General features: G+C 41.6%; 1 long non-coding RNA gene across 5 annotated transcripts; it reads right to left on the bottom strand.

Moving 5' to 3' along the window:
• Positions 1–6,854: 6,854 nt before the first annotated feature.
• Positions 6,855–25,889, bottom strand: LOC141796041 (uncharacterized). 5 transcript variants are annotated; one of them, XR_012598864.1, is made up of 6 exons: positions 23,465–25,889; positions 20,730–20,793; positions 20,440–20,511; positions 18,578–18,752; positions 9,959–10,039; positions 6,860–6,886 (listed from the first exon to the last, which is right to left on the bottom strand). It is a non-coding gene; the product is annotated as an uncharacterized LOC141796041 (long non-coding RNA). The 5 variants fall into 5 exon arrangements; XR_012598866.1 differs by lacking the exon at positions 18,578–18,752 and having other exon boundaries at positions 6,855–6,886; XR_012598862.1 differs by lacking the exon at positions 6,860–6,886 and having other exon boundaries at positions 8,058–10,039.
• Between the last annotated feature and the right edge of the window lie 1,103 nt (positions 25,890–26,992).

Genomic DNA, 26,992 nt, shown 5'->3' with positions numbered 1-26,992 from the left:
GCCAAGATATCTGTTAAGAAGCAACCAGACAGTCGAAGGATTAGGGTTAGGGATAGGTTATTTTGACTAACTGGGCACACTCTAGGGTTTTGGGTGAAGGGTTAACTGGGTTTGGTTGGAGGTTATTCTTAGTTTCTGTTCCCATAGACGTAAAGCTACTTGCCCACAGGGGGAGATGATGGTACTTTTGATGGACACAGTGGATTAGCTCTGAGCTCCGGTTAGTTAAGATCAGCAGGGTCACGAATGATGACGACAGTGGACGTTGGTCAGGAGGGTCAGTCTGATGGCTGTGGTTCACATACACAGCTTCTTGTTGGTGTGGTCTTTAAGAGAACTCCTGATCTCAGACTTATAGATAAAATGATCCAGACACTCTTGGGTATACAACAAATATTTTTATTGTGTTGACTCTTGTAGCTAAAGCTATGACACTTTACTCTCCAGAAAATGCCAACGTTAGACAGAGAGAGAGAGACTGTTGAGGCATGTTGGGGGTCTTTCTGGCTACTCTGTGAGTGATGAGTAATTATCATCACAAAGCTTCTTACACTTATGTTTAGTCAGAAAACATGTTCTGACAGTGGTCTGGTTTAAATCCAAAAATACCAGATGCAGAAGCTGAAGGTCTGCCTGCCATCAACCCACATTTTTCCTGTAGCACTTCATTCACTCAGAAAAAAAGAGTTGCGTCTGAAAGCAATCCAGCTGCTCTTACATCCAACTGCAATAATTGCTACTCCGTACACAGCTCAAAGAATCCATCCATCCATTATCTAAACAGCTTTTCCCATTCAGGGTACGGGGGCAGGGGCCTATCCCAGCTGTCAGTGGGTGAGGTCTCCAGCCTATCACAAGGCCAAAATAAAAAACAAACAACCACCCCTACATCTACAGGCATTTTAGAGTGACCAGTCAACCTGACAAGGATGTTTTGGACTTTGGATAATGTCTGAGTACCTGGTTAAGAGAATGCTGTTTACTGCCCACTGACATGACAGGCTGATTACATATTATCGCCACCTCCTGGGGCAGATTGGAAAAGGCTGTTTTTAGAGATGTCCCAGTGTGTGTCAGCATGGCCTTTGTCTCCTTTTTGTTGCTAATGCAACTAGTAAATGTTTGTCATTTAAAGCATTTTGCTGGCTATAAACTACAGCCTTAGCCATAACTGTGTGGACTCCGAGGGTTTATGGGGGAGGAGTCTTCTCTCCCCCTCTGTCCAATCAGCTGGTATAGACGATGGCTGAGGTTTTGAACCTGGCAGGTGCCCAGGACACACCCAACCCTCATCAAGTGGCTGTGGCTCCTTGTGCCACCACTGTTTGCATGACGCCGACCCCGTGATCCACGTCGACTGACTGCTGCTTCTTGGAGTACAGCACCGCTTTCATCAAGTAATGGTTCAGACATCTTTGACTGGGGCTCTTTGTGCAGCAGAGCCCTCCAGATGATATGTCCGTCTCCATGGGTGAGGTGGTTGTCAGAGACGATGGAGAGGTCAGATGGCGTAGGCATGATGGTGGTGAATGAAAACTTTTGGTATTTACAGGGTTTGGAAACAGTCAGCCTGAGATGAAAACACACAGATGGACAGAGAGGGGCGTTAGATGCAATGTAAAAAACATACAACACTATTAAGAGACAGTTCACAGACACATTATACTGGTTGGTCATGTGCCTGCTCTGGTGTCTAACTGAGACTAAATTACTGCGAGAAGATGAAATGCCTCACAGGAAGTCAGGCTTGGACTCCAGGAATGTCCGTTCTGCTCTCTCTGTGGTTTGCTTTCATCAAACAGAGCACAGGAGGTCGATTAGGGAGAAAGTGAAGAGGTAATAAAGAAGGAGAGGTAATGAATAGGTTGTTCATAATACTATGCTAGTTTCTATATCGGTCTAATTGATAAATGTCAAACATTTAGGAGAAACTAACACTTTTGTATTAATCTATGTTACAAGCCAAACAGAAAACCCTTTGAACACTTGAGACAACCAAGTGCTGCTTACTCATCTTCACATGGACCTGTTGAACACAGTTAAATAGTGATGAGCTGACTCTTTTACATTTTTCCTAGACAATGATTACAGTTTTGGACCAACAGTACAAACTTCCCACTACCAACCCATTTTAGGGATAAATTGCTTCTAGCATCTATCCAGACTAAAGCAGCTTGAACCGACCGACAGAAAAAAACATCACAGCCTTCTTCACCATTACTGACACAGCTACAAAGTAATATTTCTGGTCAATCAACAACAGTGTCTGAGTTGACAAATCTTCCACCAGGGGAGCAGGAAGGCCAGGAAGTGACAAAAAGTGAGCACAGTGGTGATGATAAGAGGCTCCTCCACAAACACTCAGATGGAGTGTTTGGTAAGTACATTCTTTATCACCTCCCTGCTGCTCACCTTGCCTTTGTCTCACTCTGTTACAATACAGTTTTTCTTTTTCATTCATCCGGTCTCTTTCTCCACAGTGTCAAAGCTCAGGACATGTGACATGTCAAAAGTTATGTAATAGTATACATTTTTTTAAGCAACTGGGGTAATGATGTTACTTTTACTTTGTTATCAGGCTAGAAACAATTTTAGAAAAATACTGAATTGCCTTAAGAAAAAAATCATTTTGAATCCGCTTATTTACTTATTTCATACTGTGTATCCCAGACTAATCGTGTGCTAAAGAAAAGAAAAACAAAAGGTGTCCGGCTTTTTCTTCTTTGTTTTCGTCTTGTTACATTTGGACGGGTAGTTTTCTGATTTTAATGCAGAAAAGGATCTCCAGAGCTCATATAATAAACTACCTGATTATCAGCCGTTCAGTAATAGCTTACACTGTATGTGTCCTCACACAGGAGGGAAATCCTGTCAATAAGCCTGACTGGTATTCTGATCACTCTCCTGGCTGGGCACCTTGGGCTCTTACTGCCAACACATACAAATACACACACAAACACACTCACCTCCTCTGGCCAAGCTACTGTTGTGAATTTCGACCAGGAAGTATGAGTCATTTCTGGACTCATTTGGTGGGCTTTAATTTGCACACATGCAAATGACACGTGACTGCCTGGTAATGTGCACCACAAAACATGCCAAATCTGGAAACGGGCTCTTCCTGTGTGTCTAAGTTTGTATGCTCTAGTGCATTTTCCACGTGAACACTTTTCCCCACACACAATAACATACTTTCGCTCTTTCTCTCTCTCTCTCACACACACACACACACACACACACACACACACACACACACACACACACACACACACACACACACACACACACACACACACACACACATTGTTAAAAGGCCACCTGCAGTGAAACTAAAAACAGTTGTCTTTAAAGAAATTGGTGCTAGGTGCTGAAGCGTTTCCAAGTACAGACCACTGAACTACTGGAAACTTTAAGACCCACGTCGAAATAACAGTCTATGTCTTTGTGTTTTAGCATCAGTAATATACAGTAATTCTAAAGTTAGCATGTGCAAATGCTGGAATTGACTTTGAAAGCTGGGTGATGTTCAACAGGTGCAAAGTTGACCCTGCTCAACATCACAATAAAGCATGTGTGTGTGTGTGTGTGTGTGTGTGTGTGTGTGTGTGTGTGTGTGTGTGTGTGTGTGTGTTATTAGAAAGTTTGTGAACCTGAGGAGCCCCAGACCATGAGTATCTTCTCCAACATTCCTTCCAAGTTACAACACAGCATGAGGCTTTTCACTGTGAGAGACCCTGACACACACACACACACACACACACACACACACACACACACACACACACACACACACACACACACACACACACCTATACAGGTTACGGTGGTTTATCGGGGCACTTTTCTCAAACCGGCCCAGTGGTGGTTTACGGGGACCCACCTTTCCCTTTGTCCTAGAGAGGTGCAACAAAGAAAACACTGATCCAAAAAAATTGAGAAAAATTCCTGTCTATTTATGAGTTAAATATTGCGAAAGAATCTCAAGCTATGATCACCTGACATTTCACAGGACTACGAGGACGGGGCGGGAGGAGGCGTTTCCTAGCACAGTGGTGACTCATAGGGACACCCCGGTTTATTGGGACGTATACCACACACATACACAATCTGGACAAAACCCTGGTTTGTAAGAACTACCCTGGTTTGACTGGACACTACCCACACACGCACATGTACACACAAAAAGGACAGAGGCATGGTTTGTAAGGACTTCACTGGTATAACAGGGCACTAACCATACACACAAATATACACACACAATCAGGACAAAACCCTTGTTTGTGAGGACTACACTGGTATAACAGGGCACTAACCATACACACAAATATACACACACAATCAGGACAAAACCCTTGTTTGTGAGGACTACACTGGTATAACAGGGCACTAACCATACACACAAATATACACACACAATCAGGACAAAACCCTTGTTTGTGAGGACCTCACTGGTATAACAGGGCACGAACCATACACACAAATATACACACACAATCAGGACAAAACCCTTGATTGTGAGGACTACACTGGTATAACAGGCCACTTACCATACACACACACAATCAGGACAATCCTTTGCTTGTGAGGACCATACTGGTTTAACAGGCCACTAACCATGCACACATCAGGACAAAACCCTTGTTTGTGAGGATCCTACTTGTTCAACTGAACATTTAGATGGTAGTCTTATGTAGCAAACTTTTACTCAAAAAGTACCACAGCATTAGCGCCACAAGTACATCTTTGAAGGGTAAATCAGGAGTTCATCTGGATGAATCTGTCTCCATTTAGCACATTGCCTGCAGTCATGTTAGGCCAGTAGTTTGAGTGACACTGCAGACAAAATATTTTTAAGTGACCGATCAACATGGGTACAAGAAGAATGCAGGCTGGCATTGGTACCTCAGTCATCTGAATTTTCAACAAATGCCCAGAGGACATCATTCATCATTTTACTTCACTGTAAGGCACAGAAAGTGCTCTGGTGCAGAGAGAAATGCTCCCCAAAAGTAAAAGTAAAATCAGCATAAGATCCCCATTAGGTGCCTCCCATTGGCCACAAACATCTATGAGCGCGGTCACACTGGCCATCCAAAACGTGCCTAAGCACGATTGCCCCCATGCAGCGCTGTTCCCCAGCCAGTACGGCCAGCGGTCACACTACCCCAATATGAACCAGACTTTAGCGAGTATCACAGACGCTAACAGCCCGCCTTCGTCATCGTGAAGCATCTGTTTACATGAAGTGTGATCTCATTAGAGTCAGCACAATGAGACAAAGAGAGCACTGCTACAACTTTAGAGACTTTTGGACTTATGGTGAGTCGTTTTCGCCCGACACAGCCCTCACCACCGCTTTGTTTAAAATGATTGTGGTGAGATGCGCTCGTGGTGATTATACGTAATGGATCGCACGTGCTGTCCGTGTGCTTGTGCTCGTGCATGAAGTAAACCGTGCCGGAGCCCACCCCTTCGAAGCGTGCTGAAACACAGAAGGGAATCGTGCTTGAGCACGGCACAGTTGCGGTCACACTGGCCTATTCAAACGTGCTTTACGGCTGAAGCGTGCTTAGGCACGGCACGATTGGCCAGTGTGACCGCGTCCTTAGTCCCTCCCATATATATCATTTGTAGGAGAAGAGCTGCCAGTATTCTAAAGAACCCCTCTCACCTTGCCTATAGACAGTTGACTGCCCTCCCCTTAGGAAAAAGGCAGTGCAGCATCAGGACCAAAACAGCCAGCCTTCTAACAGCTACTCACAGAGGTTTTCAGAACGCTCAACCCTGCAAAACATCACACACATCCAACAAGGTTTATTTATTTTAAATTTCATATTTTTATGTCGGCAATTTAAGATTTACATAATTCTTTTTTTATTGCTATTACTTTTTCTGCTGCTTTTATGTGACCCTCAGTACTAATTTCCTTCCCTTTTTTAATCTTTGTCCTGGAATGACAATAAATACACCTTAAATGAGATGTGACAACTGCTGGTTTTACTGAGTATTAAACTGTATACAACAGCAGGGAATGTCCACAGTAAGAATCGTACAACTGTACAACAATGTAGTAAAGTACAACTGTTAAAACATACAAACTTAAAACCTTGTGCTCTTAACTGAAGGCCCCGGTTATTTACAAAATCCCAAATATTAAAGACTTCTGTTTTCTAAAACTGGGTGTTCAGTAATCTTACATTGTTGGCGCTCCATCTTGCTAGCTTTCTCTTTTCAATGTGTGTCATGAAGTGTTTCATCACAGCACTGATTTTGTTCTTGCTTCATGGTCTTTTCACACATTTTTCTGGATTTCATCTCTGTCAATCAGAAGAACATGCAATATGTTAAGATTGAAGAAAATAGTCGTTCAATGTATTTTTTTAAAGTAACATTTCAGCTACTAAAATATAGATTCATTATGTTATCTACAAAAGTCAAGCACTGTGATTGTTTAATTAAAATCAAAGTGAAAATAGATTATTGTGATGACACTTGGAATAACCTTAACAGCTGTGCATTTCTGGTCTTGGTGTACCACATGACTGCATTACTGACTGCAACATTGCTTTCCCTCAGATGCGCAAAAAAAGTTTTCTGCTTATCAAAGTAATGTGCTTTCAATAGTAACCATAGCAATTCTTGAAAAAGCCACATGAAAAAACAAACATCATATTTATTTGGCTACCAAGGACTGTTAGGGCAGAAATGTGTCTGTGACATGATATGTACTAAACTGAACTACACTTGAAGTTTTCTATAAACATTTTCTTATTTAACTGTGTTAACTAAATTAAGTTTAATCATCTGAGAATTAATGGAATGAATGGATGAATTCCAACCTTTGGAGCTGACTGCATCGGTCTTGGTTGCAAACTTTTCTTTTGTCCTGGAGAAGCAAGAAATGCTACTGTTAGAATAGCCAGTACAAACTTCAAACCACTTTTGGGGACATTCATTCTAAAAACAAACCACTTTACTGAAATAAAGCTGCAACTTGAACTTGACTCTGAAAGTATTTGTAGATGTGAAGAGACACCTCTTATTTAGGTAGACTAGATACACTCCTACAGTTTCATTTAGCAGACGCTTTTGCCCAAAGCAATGTACAACATAAGAAAGAATTTGGACAGAAGGGAAAGCCTTAGTGTGATAAAGTGCTAAAAGTTATTTAGCTGCTGGTGCTGCAACTAAGTGAAAGAACCACAATTAATCACTGCAGCAATATCATACAACCTTCAACAACATTCAATGATCAGTGCTGTAAATTCACTAAGAGCTGGGTCCGAGACCGTCTGACTTATTCTACCCCTGAGGACAAAGAATGGGAGGTGCTTAAGTGTTCCCTAAACAGATGAGTCTTCACACATCTCAGAGTAGAAAGGGAGTCTGGCCAGAGAGCACCAGGTGTCTTTCACAAGCAGATTGTAGTGGGCAAGAAGGAGTGTAGACCTGGATGAGGGACTCCAGGTAGGCAGGAGCCGTTCTTGTCAATGTTTTGTAAGCCAGAAGAAGAGCTTTGAATTTTATTGAAGCTGCTACTGGAAGCCAGTGAAGAAGGATTATCAGCAGGGTGACGTGCTGTTTTGGGCTGGTTAAAGACCAGACGTGCAGAGGTTTAAATGTACACGCAGGGAGGCCTGCTAGAAGGGAGCTGCAGGAGTCCATGTGTGAAATCACACGGGCCTGTACCAGAAGCTGTGTGGCCTGTTGTGTAAGGTAGAGTCTGATCCTCCTGATATTACAGAGGGCATATTGACAAGATTGAGCAATCGAGGCGACATGAACCTTAAAGGTCAGCTAGTCATCAATCATGACACCCTGATTTCTGGCAGAGTTTGTGGACACAAGTTGATTGGAATAAAGCAGGACACTGATCTGTGGTTGAACCGAGGGACATGCTGGGAGGACAATGAGCTCAGTTTTGGACAGATTTAGCTAAGGGTGGTGCTCCTTCATCTATGTGGAGATATCAGCGAGACATACTGATATTTGAGCTGAGACAGTCATTTCATCAGGTGGACTAGACAGGAAAAGCTGAGTGGCTATAACAGTGGTAAGAGAAGCCATGAGAGTGAATCATTGCACCAAGTGAGGTGGTGTATAAGGAAAAGAGTAGGGGACCAAGCACTGACCTCTGGGATACCCCTGTTGGTAAGCCATGTGAGTTAGACAATTCTCCTCTCCATGACACTCTGAAGGATCTGTCTGTGAGGTAGGACTTGAACCAAAACAGCACAGATCCTGGGATGCCAAGTTCAGAGAGTGTGGAGAAGAGGATTTGATCGTTAACTGTGTCAAAAGCAGCAGACAAGTCAAGCAGTAGTAGGACAGAGGACTGGCCAGCAGCTCAAGCCAGTCGCAATGATTCTGTGACTGACTGGAGTGCAGTCTCAGTGGAGTGGTCACAGCTGAAGCCAGATTTATAGGAGTCAATCAGGTTGTTTTTCAGCAGATGTTCAGAGACTTGGTTATAGACTGTTTGCTGGAGTATTTTTGACAGGAAGGGCTGAAGTGAGACTGGCTTGTAATTTTTAGCCTGGGCTGGGTTGAAATTTGGTTTCTTGAGCAGTGGGGTGACCTGAGCTTGTTTAAAAGCTGCAGGGAAGACCCCAGATTCCAAGGAGGAATTAATGTGTGTGGCTGCAGGTTTGGTTATGGGTAAAATGGTCTGCAGGATGCTGGTAGGTAAAGGATCTAGAGGACAGGTTGTGGGTTTGGAGTTAAGGAGAAGTCTGAAGACCTCCTCCTCACTCAGATGAGCAAAAGAGCAGAGTGAGGCATAGATAGCAGGTTGGATCTGACAAAGCTGGTCAGGCTCAGAGAACTGGTTGCTGATGCTGGCCACCTTTCCACTGAAAAAAGAGGCAAACATGTCCGGAGTCAGTGCAGAGGAGGACTGAGTGGTATTTAAACAAATTGTTACAAACATACCTTTGGAACTCGTCACCTCATCCTCATTCAATACCATTCTTTTTCTTTTCCCTAAATACAAACGACTTTCACTTCCGGTCAAATAGAGTGAGCAGCAGGTAGAGGCAGCTCTGTCCTACCAAATAACACGTAACTTTCTAGACCAGCCATTATACATGTATAGGATTGTTTTTTGACCCCGGGCGATAAGACAAGACAAAACATATTCTACCATGAAGAAGGACAGCAGTCGAAGACTCACGCAAAAAAACCTGTCCAAGAATAAAGGGTGTCTCCAATACAAAGATCCCCTGTTTACATCTTCCCCGACATGAGTCCCGAGGTCGGCCAGCTGTGAGCATCCTTCAATCAGGTAAAGGTCAAGCTATGGTCCTCTGGAGTCCCATACAGCCTGTACTATCTAGCAAGACTGATAACAGTGGACGGCTCCAGACGTACATTCGACAACCTACAAGTTAACAAAAAATTCATCAAAAACCTCCCCACTACACCTGGTGATGGAATGGAATAAAAACTGCATAATTAATCGGATTAAGAGGGGGCCAAACTGTTAACTATTAGACTGAATACATGGTCATCATACAGGTTGGATTTCCCCATAGATATGCAAGTCTCAGACGGTGTCTCTAAGGTCAGGTTAGTTGAAATGAAACACTTTTTGTTTTTGTTCTCATAATTACTTTCCTTTTCTTACTTATCTTATCCTTGAAAGGAGAAATTGAAGATTCAAAATTGTATGCCACTATTTACCTTTGAGACAAGCTTCCTTTTTTTGTTGTAGTAATAATGCTAATTTTTTATATTTAATTGACTTATTTATTTTTATTTATTTATTTTTGTCATAATCAAAAGTATGAACCTGGGGGAAAGGAATTCTATTTCATTTTTAGTCACTCAATTGCATTCCTGTTGGAATTTAAAAGGAGGAAAATGTCTTTGAAAAGTATTATTCACTTTCATTAGCTGGTCTAGAAACAAAAACAAATACACTTAATGAAGTTAAGTGATAAGTCATACATCCACATACCTCTTGAAGCAGCAGACACACTTGAGAGACAGATTTTGGAGTGTCCCTTCCGGTTGCTTTTCGGCTGTCTTGCTGCTTGCTCTTTAGACATAGAAAGGTTGTTGTTAAAATTGTTCTTGAATTAAATCTTAACTGAAGAAAAAAAACAAAGAAACAGACTTTTGAAATGTCTTTTTAAAAATCATGAAAATTAATTGGTTAATTACCAGCCAATTATTTATGTTTATGATTGATTCCATCCTAACCCCAAAGTAACAGGTAATCCCACAGCCACTGGGTGCACTTTAACACTGGATTCATATAAAAAGTACATGCAATTTTAAATAACACCATTGAACAAATTCTGAGTACAGCATGATGTATGGCAAATTCCCATTTCCACTATCAGACTTAAAGAAAAACATAAGTAAATAATAATAACGAATTTTTATATTTTAAAAGTGCCTTTCAAAACACCCAAGGACACTGAACATCTAATTAAAAACATACTTAAAAAGACAATGACATAAAGATAAATAAAACCAACAGACAAGCAGGAGTGACATGGAGTTAAAATGGCTCAGTGGGAGTAGAGAACGCAGTTTGAAACAGATGGGTTTTAAGTTTAGATTTAAATAGAGAAAGGGAGTCTATAATTTGATGTGCAGTGGGAGTAAGTTCCAAAGCTGAGATGGGCGGAGGGCACAGAGAGGTGGAGAGAGGAGGAAGACCTGAGGGAGCGTGAAGGGGCGGCGATGCAGATAAGTCCAGACAGGTATGGTGGGGTCAGGTTGTGGATGGCCTTAAAAGTATTCAGAAGGATTTTAAGGTGATTCTGAATTTAACCGGGAGCCAGTGAAGCTACTGGAGGACAGGGGTGATGTGGTGAAAGGAGGGTGTTCTGGTGATGATCCGGGCAGTGGAATTTTGGACCAGATGAAGCTCATGGAGGGATTTATTAGGGACACCAAAAAGAAGTGAGTTGCAATAGTCAATACGGGAGGTGACAAGGCTGTGGACCAGGACAGCAGCAGAGTGAAGAGTCAGAGAGGGACAGAGACGATTAATGCTATGTAGATGAAAATATGCAGACCAGGTTACGCTATTTATATGAGAGTGAAAAGAAAGTGAGCTGTCGAGGATGACACCCAGACTTTTCACTTGAGGAGAGGGGGAGACTGTGGAGCTGTCTATGGTGATAGATAAACTGCTAGCTTTGGATAAGCTTGGTGTTATCTGCAAAAACAGTGGAAGTGGATACCGAATTTGCAGAAGATATTACCAAGAGAAAGGAGGCAGATGATGGAGAGTAGGGGCCCAGGACACAGCCCTGGGGCACACCTGAGGTAACCAGGGAAAACTGTGAAGAGAAGGATTCAAGTTGGATGAACCAAGTGCGGCCTATGAATTTGAATTTGAATTTGAATTTGAATTTGAATTTGAATTTATTTATTTAGAAGGATAGCCCCTTGAGATGGACCGTCTCATTTTCAAGGGGGTCCTTATGAGGTAGGAGTGAATCCAGTGCCGGGGAAAAGCCTATATCTGCTTCCTCCTCCATAAGGACACAAGCATTATTGCCTGCAATAGCTATCTATGGCTTTATTACACATTACCAGAGGCATTGGTGGGCTCATCAGTCGTAATTTATTGATTTTCTGCTGAAAATACATAAAGGCCATTAGCATCTTCAGCAAGAAGATACGTAATCAGTGCCTTACTTTGGTAGTTGCAATGAGTGTTTGTTTCTACAGGGGGGCAAAAAAGTATTCAGTCAGCTACTAATTTTCCAAGTTCTCCTACTTGGGGTGACTCGATGAGATGAGAGAGGTCTGTAATTTTCATCAGAGATACACTGATACTTATTTGTAAACAAGCTACAAGGTGCCCTCTTCCTGTGGACGAGGACCCAAATTATGGTGGAAAAAAAATATTTGGTCTCCCACAAAAACAAGCAAGATTTCTGCCTCTCACAGACCTGACTTCTTCTTTAAGAAGCTCTTATGTCCTCCACTTGTTACCTGTATTAATGGCACCTGTTTTAACTGGTTATCTGTATAAAAGACACCTGTCCACAGCCTCAAACAGTCAGACTCTAAACTCAACTATGGCCAAGACCAAAGAGCTGTCCAAGGACAACGGGAAGGACACTGTAGACCTGCACCAGGCTGGGTAGAGTGAATCTACAATTGGCAAGCAATGGTGTTGATAAATCAACTGTGTGAGCAACTGGAAGATAATGGAAGACACATAAGACCATCGATAATCTCCCTCCATCTGAGGCCCCACACAAGATCTCATCCCGTAGGGTCAAAATGATCATAAGAACGGTAAGAAAAAGTCCCAGAACTACACAGAGGGACCTCATGAATGACCTGCAGGGAGCTGGGACCAAAGTAACAAAGGCTACAATCAGTTCCACACTATGCTCAGAGGGACTCAAATCCTGCAGAGCCAGGCATGCCCCCCTGTGTAAGCCAGTAAATGTCCAGGCCCATCTGAAGTTTGCCAGAGAGCACATGGATGATCCAGAAGAGGATTGGGAGACTATCATGTGGTCGGATAAAACCAAAATAGAACTTTTTGGTAAAAACTCAACCAGTGGTGTTAAGGGGAAGAAGATTGATAAGTACGGCCCAAAAACACCATTCCTACTGTGAAGCATGGGGGTGGAAACCTCATGCTTTGGGACTGTTTTTCTGCAAAAGGGACAGGATGAGTAATCCATGTAAGGGAGAGAGTAAATAGGGCCAAGTACCATGAAATTTTAAGTCAGGTAAACACCTGCTTGATGCCTAATCAACATAAAACTTACTTTGTGAAGACGTGTGGGGGAGGGGAGCCTATAAGAGGTGTCCTTATAATGCAGGTTAGTCAGGTGAACAACTGATACACATCTTAGCTTGCTGCTGGATCTATATAAAACTTACTTTGTGAAGACGTGTGGGGGAGGGAAGCCTATAAGAGGTGGTGTTTCCTAAGCACCAATTTTTGAGCACCTGTGGACAGTTCTTTGTCTCTAAGATCACAAAGAGTTAGTGCTGAGTAAGACACTGGCCTAGAACTAGCACCAGCACCAGTAAAGTAGAAAAAAGGTATATGTGAAGATGTTTGGGTGTGTGGAAAGGGGCCTAAAAAGAGGTGTCCTTATAATGCAGGTTAGTCAGGTGAACAACTGAGACACACAACTAGGCTTGCTGCCAAATCTACATAAAACTTACTTTGTGAAGACCTGTGGGGGAGGGGAGCCTAAAAGAGGTGTCCTAATAATGCAGGTTAGTTAGGTGAACAACTGATACACATCTCAGCCTGATGCTGGATCTATATAAAACTTACTTTGTGAAGACGTGTGGGGGAGGGGAGCCTATGAGAGGTGTCCTTATAATGCAGGTTAGTCAGGTGAACAACTGATACACATCTCAGCCTGATGCTGGATCTATATAAAACTTACTTTGTGAAGACGTGTGGGGGAGGGGAGCCTATGAGAGGTGTCCTTGGTCATTGTTCCACAGTGATTGGCTCTGGCCCAGGTTAAAGTTGGTGTTTCTTAAGCACCAATTTTTGAGCACCTGTGGACAGTTCTTTGTCTCTAAGATCACAAAGAGTTAGTGCTGAGTAAGACACTGGCCTAGAACTAGCACCAGCACCAGTAAAGTAGAAAAAAGGTATATGTGAAGATGTTTGGGTGTGTGGAAGGAGGCCTAAGAAGAGGTGTCCTTTTTATGCACTTTAGTCAGGTGAACAACTGAGACACACAACTAGGCTTGCAGCCAAATCTACATAAAACTTACTTTGTGAAGGTGTGTCGGGGACAGGGGGCCTAAAAAGAGGTGTCCTTATAATGCAGGTTAGTCAGGTGAACAACTGATACACAACTCAGCTTGCTGCTGAAACTACATAAAACTTACTTTGTCAAAATATGTGGGGGAGGGGAGCCTAAAAACGAGGTGTCCTTATAATGCAGGTTAGTCAGGTGAACAACTGATACACAACTCAGCTTGCTGCTGAAACTACATGAAACTTACTATGTCAAAATATGTGGGGGAGGGGAGCCTAAAACGAGGTGTCCTTATAATGCAGGTTAGTCAGATAAACACCTGACACACAACTCAGCTTGCAACCTGGATCCACATTAAACTTGCTTTGTCAAAATATGTGGGGGAGGGGAGCCTAAAAACGAGGTGTCCTTATAATGCAGGTTAGTCAGGTGAACAACTGAGACACACAACTAGGCTTGCTGCCAAATCTACATAAAACTTACTTTGTGAAGACGTGTGGGGGAGGGGAGCCTAAAAGAGGTGTCCTAATAATGCAGGTTAGTCAGGTGAACAACTGATACACATCTCAGCCTGATGCTGGATCTATATAAAACTTACTTTGTGAAGACGTGTGGGGGAGGGGAGCCTAAAAGAGGTGTCCTAATAATGCAGGTTAGTCAGGTGAACAACTGATACACATCTCAGCCTGATGCTGGATCTATATAAAACTTACTTTGTGAAGACGTGTGGGGGAGGGGAGCCTATGAGAGGTGTCCTTATAATGCAGGTTAGTCAGATAAACACCTGACACACAACACAGCTTGCTACCTAATCAACATGAAACTTACTTTTACCCTTTTTTCACCAGTGCACGTTGCTGGTGCTAGTGGTTCTGCTTAGTTGATTCAAATCACATTCTCCTAAGAATAGGTTTGGTTTTCCAAAGGGCAAAGAGCCAAGTCAGGGCCATGCCATGATGTCATTTATAAACTTCAGTTAGTCACTGCCTACTTAACTGCTCTGGGGCGAGGTAGTTGGTGTTGGCTGCCGGTGTATAGGGCAAGAGACGGCAATAGAGTTGGAGCTCGGAGCTTGCAACTAGGCAGAGATTTGTTTTACAATACTTGTTTCTGACAGTGTGCTACACGCATGTGTTTATGTCAGTTAATGGAGCGTATCTCTGCCCTGTGCAATTCAGAGCAGGGGAATAATGTAAACACACATACACATGGCAAAAGTGAACCCCATCATGTAAATTAGATAAATAACATCAGACTGTTAAGTCTGTTAAATAAAATGATGAGGTATAGACCTGATCTATAAGAGACAATGCATTTAATTCAATTTCTCCTCCAGTTCAAGCTTTACACAAGTAAACACCAAGATCCAACAGACAACTCATTGAGCAGCATGCCTTTTCAAGAATGATAAATAGCATTTGGCCTTTTAGTTTGTTAAATAAAATAATAAGATATAGACCTGATCTGTAAAAGCGGAGACAAATCAGTGCTTTAACTTTGCCTTCATCTCAAATAATGGATAAGGAAACAAAACAACTCAACCGGCAGCCTTCCTTCAGACTTTTTTTTACAATGACTGTTTTTTTTTTACACTGATCTTTGGTCATTGTTCCACAGTGATTGGCTCTGGCCCAGGTTAAAGTTGGTGTTTCTTAAGCACCAATTTTTGAGCACCTGTGGACAGTTCTTTGTCTCTAAGATCACAAAGAGGTAGTGCTGAGTAAGACACTGGCCTAGAACTAGCACCAGCACCAGTAAAGTAGAAAAAAGGTATATGTGAAGATGTTTGGGTATGTGGAAGGAGGCCTAAGAAGAGGTGTCCTTTTTATGCACTTTAGTCAGGTGAACAACTGAGACACACAACTAGGCTTGCAGCCAAATCTACATAAAACTTACTTTGTGAAGGTGTGTCGGGGACAGGGGGCCTAAAAAGAGGTGTCCTTATAATGCAGGTTAGTCAGGTGAACAACTGATACACAACTCAGCTTGCTGCTGAAACTACATAAAACTTACTTTGTCAAAATATGTGGGGGAGGGGAGCCTAAAAACGAGGTGTCCTTGTAATGCAGGTTAGTCAGGTGAACAACTGATACACAACTCAGCTTGCTGCTGAAACTACATGAAACTTACTACGTCAAAATATGTGGGGGAGGGGAGCCTAAAAACTAGGTGTCCTTATAATGCAGGTTAGTCAGATAAACACCTGACACACAACTCAGCTTGCAACCTGGATCCACATTAAACTTGCTTTGTCAAAATATGTGGGGGAGGGGAGCCTAAAAACGAGGTGTCCTTATAATGCAGGTTAGTCAGGTGAACAACTGAGACACACAACTAGGCTTGCTGCCAAATCTACATAAAACTTACTTTGTGAAGGTGTGTGGGGGAGGGGAGCCTATAAGAGGTGTCCTTATAATGCAGGTTAGTCAGGTGAACAACTGATACACAACTCAGCTTGCTGCTGGAACTACATAAAACTTACTTTGTGAAGATATGTGGGGGAGGGGAGCCTAAAAGAGGTGTCCTTATAATGCAGGTTAGTCAGATAAACGCTGACACAGAGCTGCATCGCAGACATGAGTAGTACGTCTGCCAGATGCTGGTTGTTTTTTTTAAAATTTTTTTAAAACTTCAGTGACAAATGTTTATCACAAATTTCTTCCAAATTAAAAAAAAATGTTTGGAGTCTTAGAGTTTTCACTGATTTTAAAGTGTTGAAATTATTGTTTATAAGATTTAGTTTTTTAGTATCTTAGAATTTAAATTAAAGTCTTCAACCTTAAATACTTAAGAAGAATGTCCTTTTAATTTAAAACCATTTTGTGTTTTGCTTAAATACCAATCAGTGTAATTATGTAAACTTTATCAGCAGAGTGATTTGAGTTGTTATAGTAGACTGCTTGCAGATTCCTTGATGGAAATGTCAACAACGCTGTGTCCAGTCAGCGCTTTGCATTGTGACAAACCGTACAGGAGTAGACTGGTCTGGTGCATACTGTGGATTTTTTGGTAACTCCGAATACCATCTGGGTATTTTTGGCGTCCTGTAAATCTTAGTTGTCTGTATACTCCATACTACTAGGGAAAGGTACCTTTACAGTTTCGTTGTACTTTGCACCAGAGTCCTGCGATTAGTCGTTTTTTTTTTCCCGGGTTTGGATCTGGGTGGAAAATATAACATGCAGGTCGAGTCGCGGGTTTTAGTTTGACACATCAAAATGAATATAAAATAATAATAAATACAATAAAATAAAAACGTAAGTTGTAAGCTGGTTGTAAGGCTGTGACCATATTGCCACACTATCCAGTTCTTGTAATACATCCATGGTTGTGACTAGGGGTGTAAATCACCAGTTTCATGACGATACGATACAATATCAATTCTTAGGACAACGATATGATATTTGCCGATATCACAAAATCTGTCACGATATGATATGATACTATTCAGGGGCCTTCGATCGGTTTAAGACGATATTATGTCCTCACTGAACATAATCAGCAACATTTCACCTGAGGCAAGAAAGAAATACAAAACAATTTTGATAGTTTTATTTCTGAAATGTGGAACGATGTGCTGACCTTTAGGTATGATAGTTTGTCGAGGATTATAGCCATCTGTATGATCTAATTATGTTTTAAAATTAAAACTGGTTAAATTCAGGTAAGGTGCTTTTTGGCCCCCACAATTACCTTATGGGTCTTACTGCTATACTGTAATGTTTGATTATTTTATCAAGTAATGATGCAACACTATAAATAAAAATTACTGATCACATAAACTTTATTATTGACCTCCAACATTTGACCATTTTCTATCAAACCAAAAATGTGAAGCTTTGTTTTTAATTAAACCCAAACATTTCTATTGTTCAACATTAGAACTATCAACTTAACGAACTTAACATTGATAGTTTTTTTTTTTACTGTGATGCCTGATAACCACAGTTTGTATGTCAGTGTGATCAGACTTTGTTTCACTGTGTAATAGTCGATGTGGAGGAGGAATGACACTAAGCTCTCGCCGTTTGACTTTTTAACTGTATAAAATTTCATAATTCAGTGCGCTACAAAATCAAATTATAAGATAACTCACTGCAGTTGTGTGATGATGCACTCCTGTCTTGTGTGCAGCCTGCATCCTCTGCAGTCAGGTCGACCGTATCTTACCCGGATACAGGAAAGCTATTTTATGATTGGCGGATATGTCTGGCTCTCTTTTAGCTCTGTGATGCTAACAGCGTCTTGCTACACGTTCACGGTGTGACTCGGTGGGTGCTAAACAGTCCATTTCACAGCAGGAGAAATATCAGGCGTGACGTGTCAGAAAGTGAAAAGGTTCAAATGTGTGTCTCATACGCTGAGTGCGTGAGGCCTGAGAGGAAACTTCAGAACGACTCGCCGTTGGACGGAGACGGACACGCGTGTCCAGTCGGGATTTCAAAATAAAGGCGTACATTAACGACCACAATGATGATGGATGTTTAGACTTTCCATCGATGTGATTGGATCATTGCTTAACCAATCGATGTATCGATGTATATCGATGGATCATTACACCCCTAGTTGTGACATGATCACGGCTCATACCTGCTGAGTGTTGCTTAAGTCTGGACAAAAAGTAAGTCTACTATTGCACATGTAAAGGTCCTTTTAAGAGATTAAAAGTTTAAAAGCATTGAGCGTAAAAACCGAGTGATTTTACAGTTGTATGTGAGAAGATCACAGAGGGTTGATGATGGAGCTGAAGTCAGGCTTTTATTGGAAGAGTTGCTTCATTCAGGTGCGTTGTTTACTCACTGGCATCTGAACTATGGCGATATGCCGTTCAATTTTCAGACAATATGACCCAAAATGATTACCTCAAATACAGTTGCAGGTCGGGCTGCGGGTCGGGCTGTGGGTCGGGTTTCAACGGGTCGGATCAGGTTGCGGTACTAATCAGGCTAATGAGCAGGTTTGCGGTTCGGGTGCAGGTTTGTACGTCGGGGTGGGGCGGATCTTGAAAATTGGACCCGTGCAGGACTCTGCTTTGCACTGCAATGACAAATAAAGTCCTATTCTTTTCAATTCTTTCACATTTGAAACAATATGGTACCTGGCAATCGGTACTGGTACTCAAAGTACCAATTTTATGTACTTTCTGTGTTTGTGTGGTAAGAAATATCAATTTGTTTAATAAAACTTTTTTTTATTTAAAATATTTCTTCTTCACTATATATCCTTGCAATGCTCTGTTCACGTCCAGCATGGAAAATTGCCAACTCTTCTGACATAACATGCTGGATGTCACAGAATTTCCTTCAATGAAATCTCAATAAGACGGGGGTTCTGATTGTTGGCCCTGATTCTAGAGGAATTAAGAAACATCTAGGGTCACTTTCCAATAATGTTACTACCAGCTGTAAAAACCTGGGTGTCATCTTTGATGAGAACCTCAGTCTGAACCAGCATGTCAACCTAGTTGTACAGTCTTGTTTTATGCAGCTTTCAAAACTAAGGCCATTTTTATCTAGAAAAAATCTTGAGGTTGTCATTCATGCTTTTATTTCCTCTCGTTTGGACTACTGCAACTCTCTGTACACATGCTTAAACCAGCACAGAGTGCAGAGGTTGCAGCTTGTCCAAAATGCAGCAGCACGACTCCTCACAGGAACAAAAAAGAGAGAGCACATAACTCCTGTTTTAGCTTCTCTCCATTGGCTCCCCATTCATTTTAGAATTGATTTCAAGATTTTATTGCTGACTTTTAAAGCACGCTCCGGTCTAGCTCCTAACTATATTTCTGGTCTCCTCAGGCCATATGTGTTCGCTCGTACCTTGAGATCCTCAGCCAAGACCCTGCTCGCCATGCCGAGGTCGAGGCTGAGGACTAGAGGTGACCGGGCCATCTCTGTCAAAGCGCCCATCCTATGGAATAGCCTGCCCGAGGAGATCAGAATGGCAGACTCTTTGTCCTCGTTTAAGTCTCTTTTAAAAACTTATTTTTACAGATGTGCTTTTACTGGAGATTTTAGCTGAGCGCGTTTTAATTGTTGAACTGCTGCTTCAATACGACAGTGTTACGGGCAGCTTCTTATATCCTTTAACTCTTGTTGTCTTAATTGTTTTACCCTTTTATTGCTTTTATTTTAAAGATGCTATTTCCTTATTTAATGTATTATTTATTCTTTTTTATTGTCTTCTCTGTTGCGCCTCACATTTCTCTCTTTATTCTCTCTGTCATTTCCTCTCTTAATTCTTTTAATGCCCATTTTTATTATGTAAAGCACTAAGTAACACTAAGCACTAAGAAACACTTGTTCTATATAAATAAAGTTTATTATTATTATTATTATTATTATTCTACTCATTCACAGTCACAAGGATGCATTTAGGTACCCAAACATGGCACCTTTTGATTTTACATGAATCGGTACCCTGTACTTTTGACAGAAATCTGGTCGGTACCTATAAAAGTACCTAATTCGGTACCCATCCCTACATACTACCTACTGCATTTGGGCCAAATCAGTATGCACAGTTGGTATAGTATGCAAATATGGAAACAGTCTATAAGTTTGTTCTTGTCCTCACAGGCCACTGCTTTCTGACAGTCCTGAGCTGTATCAGGTAGTTAAAAACATTCAACACTGTGAAGACTCCTGAATACTGTCATGACCAAACAGAACTGAATTATGATTGGATGTAAAAGCATGACATTCAAAAAATACAGGCAACTTACCATGTATAGACCACCTTCAATGGCCCAGGATCAGGACTGACCCCTGTCATCTCAGCATCACTCCCACCAAGGCTTCCTGTGTGAGCCAATGACAAAACCAAATTTGAAATTTTTTGAAGCAAAAACAATTCTCGTTGATTCAACAAACAATATTTCATGACACTGGCCATGTTGATAGCAGAAATGTTAGCTAATATTTCAGCAGGGAAGAAGAAAGACAGGAGTAGTGAGCCTAGAATACATACCCAAAGGGCCAATAACATTTTTGACATATTAAGCCCAGTTAGTACTTGCCTATTTTGGTGCTGGCTCACTTTCATTGACCTTCAGGTCACTTTGCTCTTCACAAGGTGCCTGAAATAGCAAAGGGAAAATGCACTGTCTCTCAAAATGCTGTCACTTAGTTGAGATTGAGGAAAAAAGTAGGATTCAGTGAGGTAGAAAATAATTTACAGGCTGACAAATTTCTACACATCACAAAGATTATTCCATTCACTCACATTTATACCTGGCAGAACAGCTGCCAAGAGCAGTTTGGGGTAAGGTATCTTGCCTAAGCAGGACAGACTCTTGACTGTTGAAGCTAAAATTGAACTTGCAGTCTTACAGTTACAACATGCCTTAATACCAACTGAGCCACAGCCGCCCAATCTCATTAGGCGATATGCAATTCTTTTTATACTGATGATTTCATGAAGAATCCACAGGCTCTGAGGCTCAGTAGAATTTGAGGTCACTCTTAAAATTCTTAAATACATATGAGAGGGTTTGTTTCAAAACTCCAAAGTTTCCTTCTTTCCTCCACTTGCGTGGTTTACTTGTGTCTTAGTCCCTCCCACCAGAGATGCATGAGAGAGACGCAAGGAAATGAAGAGAGGGGAGAGGAATCGTGGCGATTTGTTTTAAGAGCATTGAGACATCCTTTCCTCTGGATGTATTTCACTGATGACAGCAGCAGCTGATCACCTCTAGATCATCTGTCAGTCAGCTCTAACAGCTGTTTGTGTGTCTGCACATGTGCACTGTAATAACTAATAAGACAAACAGTAACAGAGCTTTGTTTGTTCCTGTGATCTGTTTAACACGTTCCCATGGAGAAAATCTGCTCTCTGTTTATTCTGTGTGCTGTTTAGAACCACACGGATCACTTTACCTGTAAAATGCATCATTTTTAGAGTAATTATTCACTGACACTGACAGGAGGCAGTGGCTGCAGCAGAGAAAACAATGAAAAAGTAGGCCAAATAAAACCAGCCACCTTTGCAGCATAGCCAAAAAATGTCACTGTGAGTGTGTCTCAAAGCAATAAACTACAGTCTCCTCTCTCCTCTGTGCCACAAAGAGTACTTCCCAATCGCCATATTAATGCTGTCCCAAAGTGATAATTGTGCTCGGAGGAGAGAGGAGGGAGGCAGAAGAAGACTGACCGGAGGAGCTATGATCGAGGAAACAGGAGAGCTGGCTTTTCTGAAGTCTCTTCACTGACAGACATGCCCCCATTTGGAATATCACTCTCTGATCGGACGCTGCAGCGGCTCAGACTTCTCTACATGAAACTTCACAAACACAACAGAGTTTAATGAGAGAAAAGACGAGCTGAAAACAGGCACTGAGGATTGATCGGTAACAGGTCATAGAGCTGGGATTAAAAAAAGTGTTTGTTGTGAGTTTAAAGCACAAAACACTGAACACAACCATCATGAAATCAATGTAACGGGAGTTTAATACCAAACACTGACACAATAATCTAGCTTATATTAATAAGGGTCAGAGTTAACAATGATGATCTAGATAAAGACTGAATAATTACTCTAAAAATGATGCATTTTACAGGTAAAGTGATCCGTGTGGTTCTAAACAGCACACAGAATAAACAGAGAGCAGATTTTCTCCATGGGAACGTGTTAAACAGATCACAGGAACAAACAAAGCTCTGTTACTGTTTGTCTTATTAGTTATTACAGTGCACATGTGCAGACACACAAACAGCTGTTAGAGCTGACTGACAGATGATCTAGAGGTGATCAGCTGCTGCTGTCATCAGTGAAACACATCCAGAGGAAAGGATGTCTCAATGCTCTTAAAACAAATCGCCTTAATTCCTCTCCCCTCTCTTCATTTCCTTGCGTCTCTCTCGTGCATCTCTGGTGGGAGGGACTAAGGACGTGGTCACACTGGCCAATCGTGCCGTGCCTAAGCACGCTTCAGCCCTAAAGCACGTTTGGAATAGCAAGTGTGACTGCAACTGTGCCGTGCTCAAGCACTATTCCCTTCCGTGCTTCGGCATGCTTCGAAGAGGTAGGCTTCGGCACGGTTTACTCCATGCACGAGCACAAGCACGCGGACAGCACGTGCGATCCATTACGTATAATCACCGAGAACGCGGTGATTATACGTCTTAATATTAGTCCAAAAGTCTCTAAAGTTGTAGTAGTGCTCTCTGTGTCTCATTGTGCTGACTCTGATGAGATCGCGCTTCATGTAAACAAATGCTTCACGATGACGAAGGCGGGCAGTGCGCGTGTCTGATACCCGCTAAAGTCTGGTTCATAATGGGGTAGTGTGACCGCCGGCCGTACTCTCCAGCTGGGGATCGGCGCTGCAGGGGGGCAATCGTGCTTAAGCACAGCACGTTTTGGAGGGCCAGTGTGACCCTGTCCTAAGACACAAGACGCAAGTGGAGGAAAGAAGGAAACTTTGGAGCTTTGAAACAAACCCTCTCATATGTATTTAAGAATTTTAAGAGTGACCTCAAATTCCACTGAGCCTCAGAGCCTGTGGATTCTTCATGAAATCATCACAGAATTTATCAGTTTTGATGGAATCTAATATTTTGCTCTGATGAATCAGAATACATTTTGGTGAAAAGAGTCGCATTTTGACTGATGTCATATCTTAGGGCCAAAGTTGATCTTACTCTATTAAGAACTAACTTTTATTAATTCCTAACTTTTACACCAGGCTACAATAGCAATTCTATGACACAAAGAAAGACAAACTTCAATATAATGAGTGAAAAACTTACCTTTAAAGTTGTCGACAAATGTTCCTTCTTGGAGAGCTTAATCTCTTCCCTCAATGATATGTTCCAGTGCATCTTGTTCAGGAGTATCCTCTGCTGCTGCTCCTCCTCTCAGTCATCTTTGCTGTTATGCCAAGACAATAGCATTCAATTTCAGACATACTTTAGTAAATGGATGATGGCTTGTAAATGTTTAGAATGTATAAATCCTTCAGTAATATTTAAAACATATAAATATGTAGTGGTAGTTTGGTAGATATAAGCACCAACGGTAATACGCACCCTACTCATAAAAGCTACTGAATATTATGGAAGCAAAGTTAGATCAGTCTCACAAAACCAGGAGGGTAGGCAGTGTTCTAAAATTGCATTGTCAGGACTAAATATGGTGGACTAACCTGACACCTTTCATCCCAAGAAAAGCAGCTATCTTTCTCTATCCTGTGATTTTTACTTTATATGCATAACAGAGACATATGCAAAGGCCAAAACTTGTATAAACCTTTCTCTACAACTTTATTGGTATTTAAAGCTAATAACATTTAAAGGCAAACAAAACCTGTCTTCCCTCATTGACATTTACACGTCAGTTATTCCCTGAGTTTTTGACCACCACAAAACTACATGTTTTTTCATTCAGCCCCCTCCCTCATCTCAGCAGACTGATCTGATGTGACCTTTAGGGAACCCGATGTTTCATGGAGACACTTTTCTTAGTTAAGCTTTGCCTCAAACAAACTTATTTAGTTAAGTTACTTAAGGGTCAGCTACCTCTGTCGCACAAAAGAAAACTCAAAAGGAAAAAGGACCACGTTGCAGATTAAACAAAAAGTATTTCATTTACCAAAATGGGCAAAAATAAAACTTAAACAAAATCCAACTGAAAATGAAAAATCACTGGGAGGTTGGTGACACAGGAGGCAAACGTTTTACAATGCACAGACAACAAGAGGGAGAGAAACACAGAGACTGAAGTCACAGGGACAATCAGACACACCTGTGAAAGAACACACAGGTGAGGATGATCAGGGTCATCACAAGGACAAACTCAGGAAGCAAAAACTAGAGGCACACAGGGGCAAAGACTACAAAATAAAACAGGGAACAATAAAAACATGACACTGAGAAGTGTGCAGACACAGAGGGAACCAGAAACACTAAGAAACAATCACAACACTGAAAACTAAAAGTTAAGAGAAGAAAACACAGGGATTACAGAGGCAAAGATCAAGAAATAAAATAAAAACCATTATTTCCCTTAGTCTTAGTCTAAATCCCATCATTAACACATTTCTATTTCCAAATCATCATCATCAATGATGAACATGTCTCACCTGCTCCATCTCAGCTGATGTGAAGCAAACCAACATACTTTAAACACTTCTATCTTCATGAGGCTTTGGCTCACCAACTAAAAATGTTTATATCCAGAAAGATTAATTTGTTGACACCTTAACCATGGCCTCCACACATTGCTGGGATTAATTATTAATGAAATATGAACCCAAAACTGTGTGCTAGTACAGAGGGGATTTTTCAGGTCGAGCGAGGTGCAGAATGCATGAGGAGAGAGAGCGGCGCACTAACAGCTGATCTGATGAGGAGCAAAACCCGACACAACTTTTAACACTTCTATCTTCAAGAGGCCTTGGTCCACAAACAAACAACACATATCCTCGGAAAGCTTAACTTATTGAGACCTTAACCATGGCCTCCACATGTTGGTGGGATCAATAATTAATGAATTATGAATCAAAAACGGGGCGCTGGTTAAGAGTCGGTTTTTTGGCCGAGTGAGGTGCAGAATAAATGGGGAGAGTGAGCGGCGCACTAATAGCTGATCTGACCAGTAGCAAAACCCGACACAACTTTAAACACTTATATCTTCAAGAGGCCTTGGCCCACAAACAAACAACACATATCCTCGGAAAGCTTAGCTTATTGAGACCTTAACCATGGCCTCTATGCGTAGGTGGGATGAATATTTAATGATTTATGAATCGAAAAAGGGGCGCTAGTTCAGAAGGTTTTTTTGTTGTTGTTTGAGCAAGGTAGTACCGAATGAAGCTAGAGAGACTTACTCATTTTTATCCATAGCCTACCTCTGTTATGTGTCCTGTCTCAAAGACTAAGTTTAAAGCCTTTTTCACTCGCTGATAGTTTTGAAAAGTTTAACTTGGGAACACGTCTCCACATGAGGCTGCAGGAGAGCACGAACAGACCGTTAGCTACTATGTTAGCACAGCAGGTCAACTCCATACAACAGACTGAATAAGCACAGTAAATGTCCAAAACATGAAATCAGCAGTAAATTTACTAAATTCAAGCTTATAGAAGACAAACCAAACATTTCCCTTACCTTAGTCCATTTAAATCGCGGCCATCTTTGCTCTCTGTGAGTCTCTGCAGCAGCAGACTGCGAAGCCAATCACGGTGCAGGAGCCTCCCAGACTGACGTCGAGAGCAGCAAATCACTGAGCAGAACATCACGAAAGTGCTAAACCAATGAACTGTGCTAAATTTGTGTGTGAATATCCGGTTTTTGTGTATGAAAACCAAATGGCGCCAAAATTTTTCCGTGTGTATGACTTTGTGTGTGAGACACAAAAAAGTTAGATTTCCGTACTTGTCAGGACATGTCGAGAAAAAGCACGAGGCGCTTACTGGCATCGTCTGTAATGCGTCTACGCTGCTCGACTTATCGGGACACTTGAGGTGTCCCCATAATCCGGTGGTGTCCTGGTAATGTCGGTACGTAAACCGATAAAATGACCCGATAATCCGGTCGCACCAACACACACACACACACACACACACACACACACACACACACACAAACATTGGGTCTATTCATTTTTTTTTCTGATGTCTCCAAGTTTCGACAGGACTCTTATTTTTCCTTTCCTTCCTTCTTCCCTTTGGAAGCATGTTTTTAAATATGAGTGGTTGAATCATTCTGAAAAAAAAGCTTCATCAACTTTCATCAGCAAGGAGCTTTTTAACGGACCTCTTTTCTTTTCAGTAACAATACAAAAACAATATTATTATTTGACATAGTAACATAAAACAAATGACACCACAATACTATCTTTTGTGCTCTAGAGGCGTCTCAGAAACATGTTTGAAGGACTGTAAATCAAATGAAACCCTGTTATAATAGACCCACCATTACTTCTGTTTTACACTTTATCACAGCAGGGTGTCTTCACCACAGAGGCTCCTGGGTAATCAATCCATGCTGAACAGCTCTGCATGTGACAACCCTCAAAATTCACTTACAAGGTACTTGTCTTTAAAAACAACCACAGCACACAATCTGTAGAGACTGAAACAGTTGTGGTCCACCAGTCTGAGAGTTTGGCCTGTTTACTCAGCCCCTTGGTATGTATCCTTGTCCTAAACCACCTTCATCTCTTTCTTACCCCCTGCTGCTAAGAGGAATTACCTCAATCTGCTGTTGGACCTTTTTCTCACATTAATGACTGCCAAAAGCAAAGACAGTGGGTTTAATGTTCCCACATTACTGGGATG

The sequence above is a fragment of the Halichoeres trimaculatus genome, unplaced genomic scaffold, assembly GCF_033239565.1.
Source record: "Halichoeres trimaculatus isolate MK-OKI-2021-1 unplaced genomic scaffold, fHalTri1.1 fHalTri1_scaffold_10, whole genome shotgun sequence".
NCBI classification, from domain to species: Eukaryota; Metazoa; Chordata; class Actinopteri; order Labriformes; family Labridae; genus Halichoeres; species Halichoeres trimaculatus.
Note: the sequence above shows the minus strand (reverse complement) of the source record. Positions and strands in the feature narration are given on the sequence as shown.